At 40.5% G+C, this 13,643-nt stretch overlaps 1 protein-coding gene across 3 annotated transcripts in view; it reads left to right on the top strand.

The window, feature by feature from the left end:
- The window catches only part of PRTFDC1 (phosphoribosyl transferase domain containing 1), a 98,695-nt gene that overhangs the window by 50,939 nt on the left and 34,113 nt on the right, over positions 1-13,643 (top strand). The gene's annotated exons all lie outside the window — the stretch shown is intronic.

The raw sequence follows: 13,643 nt of genomic DNA, 5'->3' as shown, positions 1-13,643 counted from the left end.
ATGATTCTAAAGCACATTAGAATCCTAGACAGATACTTTGCTGATGCTAAAATGTGACTTCCAGGTTATAATCACTTGGTAAGAGGTTTGACTTTCAGACCAAAGATTTCAGGCTCTAATTTCAAACACCAAGGAGTGACAGGTGGCCATGAAATAATCTCCTTTCCTAAAGACATGCACAGGAAGCAGCATTTCTCTTGCTTAAATACAGTCTTTATGCATAGATTTTATTCATATAAAATGCTTGTCTGGAGCCCTTGTAAATGGCACTTACCGTAGTTGTTTGGTTTTTAATTCTGGAAATAAACATGCACAGAATTTAGCAACTAGAACTCAAATTCCCTGGGCTTGCAAGTTATGTTATACAGATATGTTGATTTGATTTGTGGGAGAAACAATTGATTTTTTTTTTAATCCAATTTCTGGTTTTAATGAGAATATTTAAAAGACTAAAGAGCTATGTATCCCAAAGAGCATTTTTATTTCACCCAATTTCTCTTTCACAAATTGATGAGCACATTCTTCTCTATCTCCACTTAAGATTCTGGAAGGGTCTGAGGTATTGCCTTTCTGTTAATTGGCCAGAATAAGAGGGCAACTTCTCTAGAGAGCTGCAGAAGTTGATGGGAAAAACTCAGTTACAAAAATACCAGGTTACATAAGGTTATATAAAACGTCAGCTACAAAACCAAGGCCTCAGACTTTTCTGGCTTTTTGGTTCCTGCTTCTCTTTGAGCCTTGGCATGAAATGGTGTGTGAACTACCAGCGTTTGAAGAGTAGTTGGTCTCTGGACCAACACCCCTGCCGTGTTCTGTTTCTCACATCTCCACAATACTGGTTTAGGTGTTCACAAGAATTTATATTTGGAAAGAAAGTCTAAAGAGGCAAATATTTCCGTTCTCTCAATTTAACAATATGAGAAATTATATAAGTGGTGTTATTTTCAAAAAGAAAGCTAGGTTACATCGGTCAATTAGGTGAGCTGTGGAGTTCTGCCTCTTGATGGACAAAAAGCAACAACTAAAGTTTCTTTCAACTGATTTTCAAACCTTCACACATTTATTACTTTCTCCATTTAAAGAAATCTGTGAGTTCACTTGCAATCCATATTTTACTTGCTTGCTAAATCCCCCCGTTCTATTAGATGAGAATCCACAGATATCTCTGTCTGTATAATAAAGAAAATCTGTAAAAGCAGCATTGCTGTTTAATTCAGAATACCTCTTGCAGTGTTGTCGGCTATTCTCAAACAGAATTAGAGAATTTCACTGCTATGGCAACATGTTTAAAATAACCATCATTTGTCATAGTCATTTGTCTCTATTATCTTGAAATACCGGTTATTTATTTATTTATTCTTTTTTAATGTTTTACTTATTTTTTAACGTGTTACTTATTTTTTTAGAGAGACAGACAGAGCATGAGCAGGGAAGGGACAGAGGGAGAGAGGGGGACACAGAATCTAAAGGAGGCTCCAGGCTCTGAGCTGTCAGCACAAAGCCTGATGCGGGGCTTGAACTGACTGAACTGTGCCATCATGACCTGAGCCGAAGTTGGAAGCTTAACCAACTGAGCCACTGAGTTGTCCCGAAATATTGGATTTTTAAAGGCTCACGTGTGTTTCCCTTTCTCTTTCTCTCTCAAGTATATGGTTCAAATACAGCATCTCTAATGATAGCATGATAGAGTTCATTTCTGGTTCGTTACATGTCAGTATGTTTCAGAAATACTGTAGTGGATTTCTGTGTAACAGATGAATGGCTGTATCCCATGACCAGTTCTTACCCACTAAGTTTTGTGCAGGATGTGATGTCTTTTGTCAGTGGTGGCAGCTCATGTGTCCGATCCCACCCAAACAGTGTGGCTAGGGATAGATCCACACAGTTCTGACAGTGCACACCCTACCCAATGCCCTTTATCCCAGGACCCTTCCCAACCACACAGTCAAAAGGAATCCCTTTCCTTGAAATAAAGTAAGACAAAGGTACTCTTTAACCTCACAAAAACACTAGGACCAACTACTGTGGAAAGCACTGACAAATAATATTATCAACTACAGTTGTGGGAGACAAATTAGAATGGCTCCCCAGGTCCCTGCAATTGCCCTAGTGGCCCTGACTGTGCTATTCTGTCCACTCCACTACTCTCATGGAAGGTCCAAATTGCCTCCTTGATCACAGCTGTTCCCTAAGGGTAGCTATCTGACACAAGGCAGGCCGATTGCTGCCGCTCGGGTGTACTTGACCATGAGGACTGGTCCAAGAGGCAGTCATGTGATCCAAGCCAGATCAGTTAGTTAAATCTACTGTGGAATTTTTCACACTCAAGTTTAGAAGGAAAGATCTTTTTCTCTTGGGTGGTGAGGTTGTTAGGATGGGAAGCTAGAAATGGAGTGGAAGCCGAGACAAGAGAACGAGTCTTGGAGGCCATCTGAGGTCCTGGTTCTAGATCCTCCCCGTTCCTCAAACTGCCCTGTATCCTGCCTTCTTAAACTTGGCTGTTCAGCTCTTCCTTTGAATCAATCACCTTTCTGTTTAAATGAGTTCAAATGAGGTCCCTGTCCCTTGCACTTGAGAAAATCCAGAGTGGGACACGAATCAAAAAGAGTACTTTACAGTGTCACTTTTAATGGCAGGGAAGCACTCCACCACCCGCCTGTATTTACAGATTTTTTAAGTAATCCCTCATTCTTGGACATTTACATACTTAAAGTCTTTCTACATCATAAATAATGATGTGATGAACCTCCTTATTCATAAAATGTTGTGCACGTGTCTAATTGTCTCATCAGGCTTGCTCCTAAAACTGTGTGTACTTTGAAAGCTTTTGATATGTTGTCACCAGATCTTCCTAAAAGCTTTTTTTTTTTTTTTAATTCAAGTATTGTTAGCATATAGTGTCATAGTAGTTTCGAGTGGACAATATAGTGACTCAACAATTCTATGTGTTCCTCAGTGCTCATCACGATGAATGTGCCCTTAATCCCCTTAGTCGATTTCACCCATCTACCCATCCACCTCCCTTGATAATCACCAGTTTGTTCTCTATAGATTTCCCTGAAAGCTTTTGATATATCAGCACCAGATTTCCCCAACAAACAATTGTATTTCACGTGTATCTCCAACAGCAGTCTATGCAAGTGTCTGGGTTTTTGTTTTTTTGTTTTTTTTTTTTTTTTGTTCACGTTGTCACCACCTCAGGATACGATCATTCTGTTTCTTTAATATGTTTCTCATTTTTACAAACAGAAAGTGCTAACTCTTTGTTTTTTTAGTTTGCACTTCTTGGGAAAAGCAGGTCATTCTTATAAAGAAGCCCTGGATTTCCATCACATTTTATTCTTTTGTTGTTTTTATTTTATATTTGAGAGAGAGAGAGAGCACACGCGTGAGCACAAGCAGGGGAGGGACAGAGAGACAGAGACAGAATCTGAAGCAGGCTCTAAGCTCCGAGCTGCCAGCACAGAGCCCAATGCAGGGCTTGAAATCACAATCAGTGGGATCATGACCTGAACTGAAGTCCCAAAGTCGGACGCTAAACTGACTGAGCCACCCAGGCACCCTTCCATTACATTAAAAAAATTTTTTTAATGTTAATTTTGTTTATTTATTTTATTTTATTTTTTTTGAGAGAGAGAGAGAGAGACAGAGCATGAGCAGGGGAGGGACAGAAAGAGAGGGAAACACAGAAACCAAAGCAGGGTCAAGGCTCTCAGCTGTCAGCACAGAACTTAACACAAGGCTTGAACTCACAAACCATGAGATCATGACCTGAGCCTAAGTCCAATGCTTAACTGACTGAGCCACCCAGGCGCCCCTCCATCACATTTTAGAGCATCGTGCCGGTGGTGCTCTTATCACTCAGTTGCTGCCTGACTCACTCTATCAAAATGCTAACAGAGTTTCCTGCCATCAGAGGGTTTTGTCAAAACATCACATTGCCTAATTTTGATCCAAAATACCAACAGCCTTCTTCATGCCAAGAGGAAGAGAAGAGACATATCAAGTAAACATCCTAAAAGGTGATAGCAGGTAGCAGGAGCACTTTTGCTTTGTTTTGTTGAGTTTTGGGACGTTTAAATGTAGTGATTGAGGGGGATGGGAAGGCCTTCTAACTGGCAGAGAAACTGACCTAAGGGACTTTCTTTTGACTCATATTGCTCTCAATTTTTTTTTTTTATGCACTTACAATAGTTTGTTCTTTTGCTATGGAGCTGGAATAACCTTGGATCTCACAGAGGCACTTTTCAGGACTCTTTCACACCATCCTTTTCCAAAGCATTTGCAATGTTTGACCACCCAGTGCTCCTCACAACGGACTGAATGACACATTTTCTCTTTCCTTTGCAGCGATTCCAAATAGGCTGCATTTGCACTCCCTTCCATTAGCAGCAGACTAAAACGAGCGTTACATTGTCAGAAGCTGAACTTCGTGAACTCTGGGATTCTCAGGAAGAGGCTCCAAGTGAAGACAGGCCATGTTTCACAATTAAAAATGTGGGGAAGCATCCCTTAGAGCTCACGCCATTGACTTCTGTGCTGCTGTTGTCCCGGACTAAAAGTCCCTATGTGCATACATGGCATGAGTATGATGTGGCCAGAGAGTTAGCTGATGCTTGAGATTTTCACTGTGTCAGTGCAGTAAAGGAAAGAAAGAATGGGCGCCTTGGTGGTTCAGTTGGTTCAGCGTCCAACCTTGGCTCAGGTCATGAACTCCGAGTTCGTGAGTTTGAGCCCCGCATCTGGCTCTCTGCTGGCAGTGCAGAGCCTGCTTCGTATCCTCTGTCTCTCTCTCTTTCTGCCCCTTGCGCTCTCTCTTTCTCTCTCTCTCTCTGAAAAATAAATAAACATTTAAAAACAAAAAAGAAAGAAAGGGGGAGACTATTTTCATTTTATCTTTCTATATAGGTGTTGACCTAGCTTCCAGTGGTCTGAAAATTATTATATGAAAAAAATGTTTAATATAGTTGAATCTGTCCTGAGATAGCAAAAGATTTCACTAAGGCATTTGATTTTCATTTTTAATCACTTTGTATTTTTATATATGTGAAAAAATATATGCATATATGTATATGTTTATACACATCTATGAATAGCACAGACTGATTTAAAAGCGAAAATCAATATGCCTTAATGCAATCTTATTTTAACCTATTACTTCAATTATACAGTGGGGGGCAGCCCCAACTCAACTCTTTACCTCCTTAGTTTTAAGGTTTTGTCTTACTTGTACTGCTCCTATCAGCACGCCCTAGCCCAGAGTTTGAAAACTACTTTACTGGGGCACCTGGGGGGGCTCAGTAGGTTAAGCGTGAAACTCTTGGTGGTGGTTCAGGTCATAATCTCACGGTTTATGGGTTCAAGCCCCGCATTGGGCTCTGTGCTGACAGCATGGAGCCTGCTTGGGATTCTCTCTCTCCCTCTCTCTCTGCCCCTCTTCTGCTCATATTCTTTCTCTCTCTCAAAATAAATAAACGAACCTTAAAAAAAAAAAAACAAAACTACCGTTCCCTGATGCTTATTCTGGGCCAGGATGTATTTGAGGTTCGGCAAGTTGGTTCATTTGCTCCGTGAGGCACACGGTCCAGAAATGATAGAACCTGGACTCAAACCTGCATTGTCAAGCTCCAAAGCCACAGTCTTTACCACTCTGCCATGTCATGTCCCATCAGGCTGGTGGTTTTCAAATGTGTTTTCACCACTGAAACATTTTAAGTGATGTCTTCCATAGAACCTTGAAAGTGGAGCTGCCCTGCATGGCGTAGAGCGGGAACCTGGCTGTCGGCCCCTTTGCCCCATCTGCAAGCCTAGGCTGGCCCCACTGTGCCTCCACAGAGCCTGGACTGCGTGAAGTAGAAAAAGAAACCACTACACTCCCATGACTATACAAGGCTGCGATGGAGTCGAGCCCACCTTGCGTCCTCCCCAGAGTCTCTGGGTGAAGATCGAGCAGTCAGTGTCCATGGAGGCAGAGGCCCACTCACAGCTTAAGCAGCACGTCCAACGGCCAAAGGGCCAACAGAGCTGCCCTATTTTAATACTTCCTTTGGGGGCCACAGTAACATCATCAGGGGACAAGCAGTGTCGCATTTCCTCTGTCCTGGCCCCATCACATTTTTAAAAAGTTTTTTATTTAGCTATTTTGAGAGAGAGAGAGAGAGAGAGAGAGAGAGAGAGCACAAGTGGAGTAGGGACACAGAGAGAGGGAGAGAGAGAGAATTCCAAGCAGGCTCCACACTGACACAGTGCAGAGCCCGACATGGGGCTCGAACTCACAAACTGTGAGATCATGACCTGAGCAAGGGTCAAACGCTTAACCCACTGAGCCACCCAGGCACCCCGGCCCCATCACTTTTTTAAGAATTTCTTTTTAATGTTTATTTATTTGAGAGAGAAAGGGGGAGGGAGGTGGGGGACAGAGAGGGAGACACAGAATCTGAAGCAGGCTCCAGGCTCTGAGTTGTCAGCACAGAGCCTGGTCAGCACAGAACCCGATGTGGGGCTTGAGCTCACAGACCACGAGATCATGATGTGAGCTGAAGTCAGACGCTTAACCGACTGAGCCACCCAGGCGCCCCTCCCCATCACATTTTTAATAGATAGGATAAGTGGGGACCTTCAGGCCCTCATTTTTGAGTACTGCTGCCCCTAGCATTGCCAGTGTGATTAGTATCAATGTGTATCATTTTTCTGAAGTTCAACATAATCATAAAGTGTGAGGACTGCCATGGGCAGGCCTGGGTTCCCATTCTGGCCGTGAAGACTACTGAGTAGGTTTGGACCAGCTATTTAATTAAGACTCCATTTTATCATCTAGAAAATGACATCAAGTAAGTAAAGCCCAGCACTGTATCTATCACAATGAAGATTAGCTATTAATATTAATATTGTCAGTTAATGAAACAGTTCCTTCTAGTTATAAGAAAATGAGAAGAATCAGTATTTCCAGAAACTTTGCTAACATATATGGCAGTCTAGTTATTAAAAGATGGACGCCTCTCTTTAAAAACTTTTTTTTTTAGTTTGGATACTCTCCTGAATTGTATCTGAAATTTTTTTTGTTTATGTGATTGCACAATAATAACCATAACTAATGTAATAATAATAATTGCCACAATAATTAGCACCAGCAGCACGTAGTTATAAATTTTTTTTCTTACGATGGGAACTTTGAAGATCTACTCTCTTAGCATGATGCGATGTACAGCATGGTGACCGTAGTTAATCATATACTGTATTGTATATTTGAAAGTTGCATTAGGATTTTTTTCAATTTTTTTTTAACATTTATTTATTTTTGAGAGACAGAAACAGAGTGAGAATGGGGGAGGGGCAGAGAAAGAAGGAGACACAGAATCCGAAGCAGGCTCCAGGCTCTGAGCTGTCAGCACAGAGCCCAACACAGGACTCAAACCCATGAACAATGAGATCATGACCTTGAGTGGGAGTTGGACACTTAACTGACTGAGCCACCAGGCTCCCTGCATTTGGATTTGAAATGAGGTTTCTTTCTCAAATACATAACATCATATAATATAGGATGTGTTACTTCCAAGTTCCTGGTGGACAGGTGTGCCATTAGAAGGACAGATGCTATAATAATCAGAGTGTAGGTGGAATTTATTATCTCTTGATAGCTAAATCCCAGGGTTTTAAGAGAATTTTTTAAAACATTGTCAAGTACTTAAACCTGATGTGAAATCTTCCTTGAAAATGGCCAATCAATAAGCATTGTTACAGGTACATGTGGGCATAGCACCCTTAGCACAGAGGTCTTTCCTGGGCATTCATTCATCCAGTTGCCAGTGTGAGTCATTTCCATTTTCTGTGTTTAGCGCTACCCCCCACCCCCACCCTGCCCAGCCCATCTACTTGGCACCGGTTGATGAACATGTGGGTAATTTCCAGTTTGGGGCTATTACAGATACCGTTGCTATGAATATCTGTAACAGGTCTTTCTATGGACATACACTTTCTTTTCTCTTGGGTAAATAAATACCTGGGGGTGAATGGCTGGACTTTATAGTAGACATGTGTTTCATTTTCTAAAAGACTACTCAACCGTTTTCCAAAGTGGCTGTACCATTTTACATGCCCTCCAGGAAAGTGAGAGTTCCAGTTCCCCTACGTCCTCACCAACATTAAGGATGGTTTTTAACTTTAGCCATTGAAAGGAATAGAGGTGTCTCATTGTGTTTTAATTTGTATTTCCTTAATGAATACTGATGTTATATGTTTTTCTATTTTTTTTTCCTGTAACCTATTTGTTTCTTAATAGAGAGAGCCGGTATCTTGAAGGCAGCATATAGCCAATCTGATACAGTTTGCCTTTTACCTAGGATGAGGAAACTATATATATATATATTTTTAATTTTTAAAAATTTTTAAATTTATTTTTGAGAGAAAGACAGAGAGTGAGCAGGAGAGGGGCAGAGAGAGATGGAGACACACAATCTGAAGCAGACTCCAGGCTCTGAGCTGTCAGCACAGAGCCTTACACAGGGCTCAAACCATGAACTGTGAGATCATGATCTGAGCCAAAGTCGGACGCTTAACCGACTGAGCCACCCAGGTGTCCCCCATATATATATTCAATGTGATTATCAATATGGTTCAATTTTTTCATCTTGTTGTTTTCTGTTTGTCCCATAGGTTCTCCCCCAATGTTTCCTAGTTTTTGCCTTCTTTTCAATTAATTATTTTTTGTGACTCCGTTATATCTTTTTTGTTTGCTTACTAGCTATAGCTCTGTTCTTTTTTTTAATTTAATGGTTGTTCTGGCATTTATGAAAACATCTTTAACTTACCACAGTCTACCTTGAAGTTGTAATATACCATTTCACCTATAGTATAAGAACCTTATAATAGTACATTTCCATTTTTACTCTTCTGGACTTTATACTATTGTCATGCATTTTACTAACATATATGTCATAAATGTCACAACACATTATTACTCTTTTTTGTTACTTTTGTTTAAAGAGAATTATCTTTTAAAAGGATATAAATAATAATAAACTAAGTCTTCGTGTGCCCTCATGTAGTTACAGTTACTGTTTCTAGTGCAGTTCCCTTATGCACTTCCGTATTTGCACAAATAAGATGGATTTCAAGAATTCTAAGTCATTTATGCAGATACTCTTTTCCCAAGGGGAAGGAGAGCAACTCCCCATTCCTGGAGTGTAGGCTGTGCTTAGTGACCTAGTAGAGTATGGAAAGCAGGGGAAAAAAGAGGCACTGTATAGTGGAGAAAACTGGCAAACTGACCAGGTAGAGACCAGGTGGTGATCAAGGTTAATATCATGAGAGACAAGTCATGTTTATAGCAGGTACCCTTGGTAGGATGTAATGAAAATGGCACTTCACCACTGTGATCATCTTGTCAAGCACCCATAACCCAGTCTAACTATGAGAAAACTATGACACAAACCTAAATCGAGGAACCTTCTATAAAACACCTAACTCGCACTTTTCAAGGCTGTCAAGGTCATCAAAAAAGGAAAGTCTGAGAAATAGTTCCAGACCAGAGTAAGCTTGAGACATGATGACCAAATGTAATGTGGTATTCTCGATGGAATCTTGGGACAGAAATAGAACATTACAGATATCCAAAAAAATCTTCAGAGTTTAGTCAATGTAATGTGTTAATACTGGTTCCTTAGCTGAGGCAGATTGACCCCGCCTCTCTGAGATGTTAACAATAGAAGAAACTTGGTAGAGGGTATATGGGAAATCTTGCTACTAACTTTGCAACTTTACTGTAAATCTGCAATTATTCCAAAATTGACAGTTTATTTTTTAAAAAGATCTCAATACCAAGATTTTAGTACCAAATATAAAACTATCTTTTCTATTTTTTTATGTAGTCACCATTTCTGGTCATGTTCATTCCTTTGTGCAAATCTATATTTCCTTCTCAGATCATCTTTCTCCTGCCTGAAGTTTTCCCATTAACTGTTTTTGTAGTGTAGTTCTGCTGATGATGAATTATTTCAGCTTCTGTATGTCTGTAACCATCTTTATTTCACCCCCGTTTCTTTAAAAAAATTTTTTAGGGGCGCCTGGGTGGCGCAGTCGGTTGAGCGTCCGACTTCAGCCAGGTCACTATCTCGCGGTCCGTGAGTTCGAGCCCCGCGTCAGGCTCTGGGCTGATGGCTCGGAGCCTGGAGCCTGTTTCCGATTCTGTGTCTCCCTCTCTCTCTGCCCCTCCCCCGTTCATGCTCTGTCTCTCTCTCTGTCCCCAAAATAAATAAAAACGTTGAAAAAAAATTTTTTTTTAATTTTTTAACGTTCATTTATTTTTGAGAGAGAGAGTGCAAGTAAGGGAGGGGCAGAAAGAGAGGGAGACACAGAATCCGAAGCAGGCTCCAGGCTCTGAGCTGTCAGCACAGAGGCCAACGCAGGGCTTGAACTCACGAATGGTGAGATCATGACCTGGGCTGAGTCGGACGCTTAACTGACTGAGCCACTCAGGCGCCCCTCACCCCCGTTTATGAATAATAATTTTGCTGGGTACAGAAGTCTAGGTTGACAGTTTCTCTTCAGTGCTTTAAATGTGTTGTTCCATTATCTACACACTTGGACTGTTTCTAACCAGAAATACAGTGATGTTATTTTTATGCTTTGGCATCAGTTTCTTCACGTTACCTGTACTTGGGTTTCCTTAAGCTTCTTGGATCTGTGGATATATACATTTCATCAGACTTGGACATTTTCAGACATTATTTCTTCTAATAATTTTTCCCCACCTCCCCTTTTCAGGAACTCTACTTACATGTTGATTAGGCCATATCGTAAAGTGGCTTCACAGCTCACTGATGATCTTTTTACTTGTCAAAAATTGTTTTTTGCCTGTGCATTTCATTTGTTGTCATCAAACTCATTAGTCATTTCTGCTGCAATGTCTCATCTGCCATTTATCTTGTTCGCTTTCATGACTTCTCTATTGCCATATGACAAATCACCACAGCTAACAGAGGAAAACAACATACATGCATTATCTCACATTTTCGTGGGTCAGGAAGTCTGGTGCCAGAATGCTGGATCCACTGCTTAGGCTCTCACAAGATTGTCAGCTGGATGCGTCCTTATAAAGCCGGCTCAGGAATTATACTCTTCCAAGCTTCTCCAGGTTGTTGGGAGAATTCGTTTCCTCCAGGCTGTGAGTGGAGGTCCCCACTTTCTTTCTGGCTGTCAGCTGTGGGAAGTTCTCAGCTCCTGGAGGCTGCCCACCATTCCCTGCCACTCAGCTCTCTGCACAGCATGGCAGTTCACAACACGTGTACCCGCTTCCCTAAAGCCAGCAGGCAGGTGTCTGCTGCATCTTCTTCTTCTCCCCCCCCCCTTTTTTTTTTTTTAAGGACTCTCCTGAGCTGTAAGGCCTACCTGGGTCATCTCCATTTTGGTTAGCTAAAATGAACTGATTTGGGACTTTAATTGCATCTGGACAATTCCTTCTGCCATATATGGTAACATAATTGTGGGAGTGATAGCCCATGATATTCATGGTCCCTTTCATACTCAAAGATGTGTATGCCACAGAGGATGGGGAGTCCTGGGGCCATCTTGGAATTCTGCCCACCACACACATGTATTTTTCATCTCAGATATTTCACCTTTCATCTTTAGAAGCTCCATTTGTGCCTTTTTAAAATTTTATATCATTCCATGTCTCTATTTAACTTTTGAGAACATAGAATACAACTCTAAGAACTGTTTTAATGTCCTTGTTTTCAAATATTGGTGTTCTTTCTTCATCAGTTTTGATTGATTTTTATTTTCTTCATTTTCCTGCCTCTTTCTGTGCCTGATAATCTCTAATTAGATATCAAGCATTGTGATTGTATCTTACTCTGTGATGGACTTAATAAGTGAAATTATTTAAATAAATAAAAAACACATGACTTTTGCATGTGTTTGACTTATTTTGCACTTTTATTTTTTTTGTATTTTTATTTCATTTATTTTTTTTTTAATTTACATCCAAGTAAGTTAGCATATAGTGCAACAATGATTTCAGGAGTAGATTCCTTAATGCCCCTTACCCATTTAGCCCATCCCCCCTCCCACAACCCCTCCACTAACTCTCTGTTTGTTCTCCATATTTAGGAGTCTATTATGTTTTGTCCCCTCCCTGTTTTTATATTATTTTTGCTTCCCTTCCCCTATGTTCATTTGTTTTGTATCTTAAAGTCCTCATATAAGTGAAGTCATATGATATTTGTCTTTATCTGACTCATTTTGCTTATCATAATACCCTCTAGTTCCATCCACATAGTTGCAAATGGCAAGATTTCATTATTTTTTATGGCTGAGTAATACTCCATTGTATATATGTACCACATATTCTTTATCCATTCATCCATTGATGGACATTTGGGCTCTTTCCATACTTTGGCTATTGTCGATAGTGCTGCTATAAACATTGGGGTGCATGTGCCCCTTCGAAACAGCATAACCTGTATCTCTTGGATAAATACCTAGTAGTGCATTTGCTGGGTCATAGGGTAGTTCTATTTTTAGTTTTTTGAGGAACATCCATACTGTTTTCCTGAGTGGCTGCACCAGTTTGCACTCCCACCAGCAGTGCAAAAGAGATCCTCTTCTCCTCATCCTCACCAACATATGTTATTGCCTGAGTTGTTAATATTAGCCATTCTGACAGGTGGTGAGGTGGTATCTCACTGTGTTTTTGATTTGTATTTCCCTGATGATGAGTGATGTGGAGCACTTTTTCATGTGTCGCTTGGTCATCTGGATGTCTTCTTTGGAGAAGTGTCTATTCATGTCTTTTGCCCATTTCTTCACTGGATTATTTGTTTTTTGGGTGTTGAGTTTGATAAGTTCTTTGTAGATTTTGGATACTAACCCTTTATCTGATATGTTGTTTGCAAATATTTTCTCCCATTCTGTTGGTTGCCTTTCAGTTTTGCTGATTGTTTCCTTCGCTGTGCAGAAGCTTTTTATCTTGATGAGGTCCCAATAGTTCATTTTTGCTTTTGTTCCCCTTGCCATCTTAATCATTTTTAAGTGCACAGTTCAGTGGGGTTAAGTATTCCACATTGCTGTGAAAGAGATCTTTAGGACTTTTTGTCTTGCAGAATTGAAACTCTATGAAACTGAATGACTCCCCATTTCCCCCTCTCCCCAGTCTCTGGCAGCCAGCAGTCTACTTCTTGTTTCTATGAGTGTAACTACTTTAGACGTTTCAAATAAGTGGAATCATACCAGTATCTGTCTTTTTGTGACTGCCTTATTTCACTTAGCATAATGTCCTCAAGTTTCATTCATGTTGTAACCTGTGACAAAATTTCCTTCTTTTTGAGGATGAATAATATTCCATTATATGCATATACCACATTTTGTATATCTGTCCATCTGTTGAATGTTTGGTTTGTTTCTACCTCTTGGCTGTTGTGAATAATGCTGCAGTGAACCTGGGTGTACAAATATCTCTTCAACATTCTGTTTACAGATCTTTTGGATATATACCCAGTAATAGAATTGCTGGATCACATGGTAATCCTATTTTAAATATTTTGAGGAACCACCACCCTGTTTTCTATGGAGGGTGCACCATTTTACATTTGCAGTAACAGAGCACAAGGGGTTCTGGTTTCTCTCCGTCCTCATCAACACTTGTT

This window comes from Acinonyx jubatus, chromosome B4 (assembly GCF_027475565.1).
Source record: "Acinonyx jubatus isolate Ajub_Pintada_27869175 chromosome B4, VMU_Ajub_asm_v1.0, whole genome shotgun sequence".
NCBI lineage: Eukaryota > Metazoa > Chordata > Mammalia > Carnivora > Felidae > Acinonyx > Acinonyx jubatus.
Note: the sequence above shows the minus strand (reverse complement) of the source record. Positions and strands in the feature narration are given on the sequence as shown.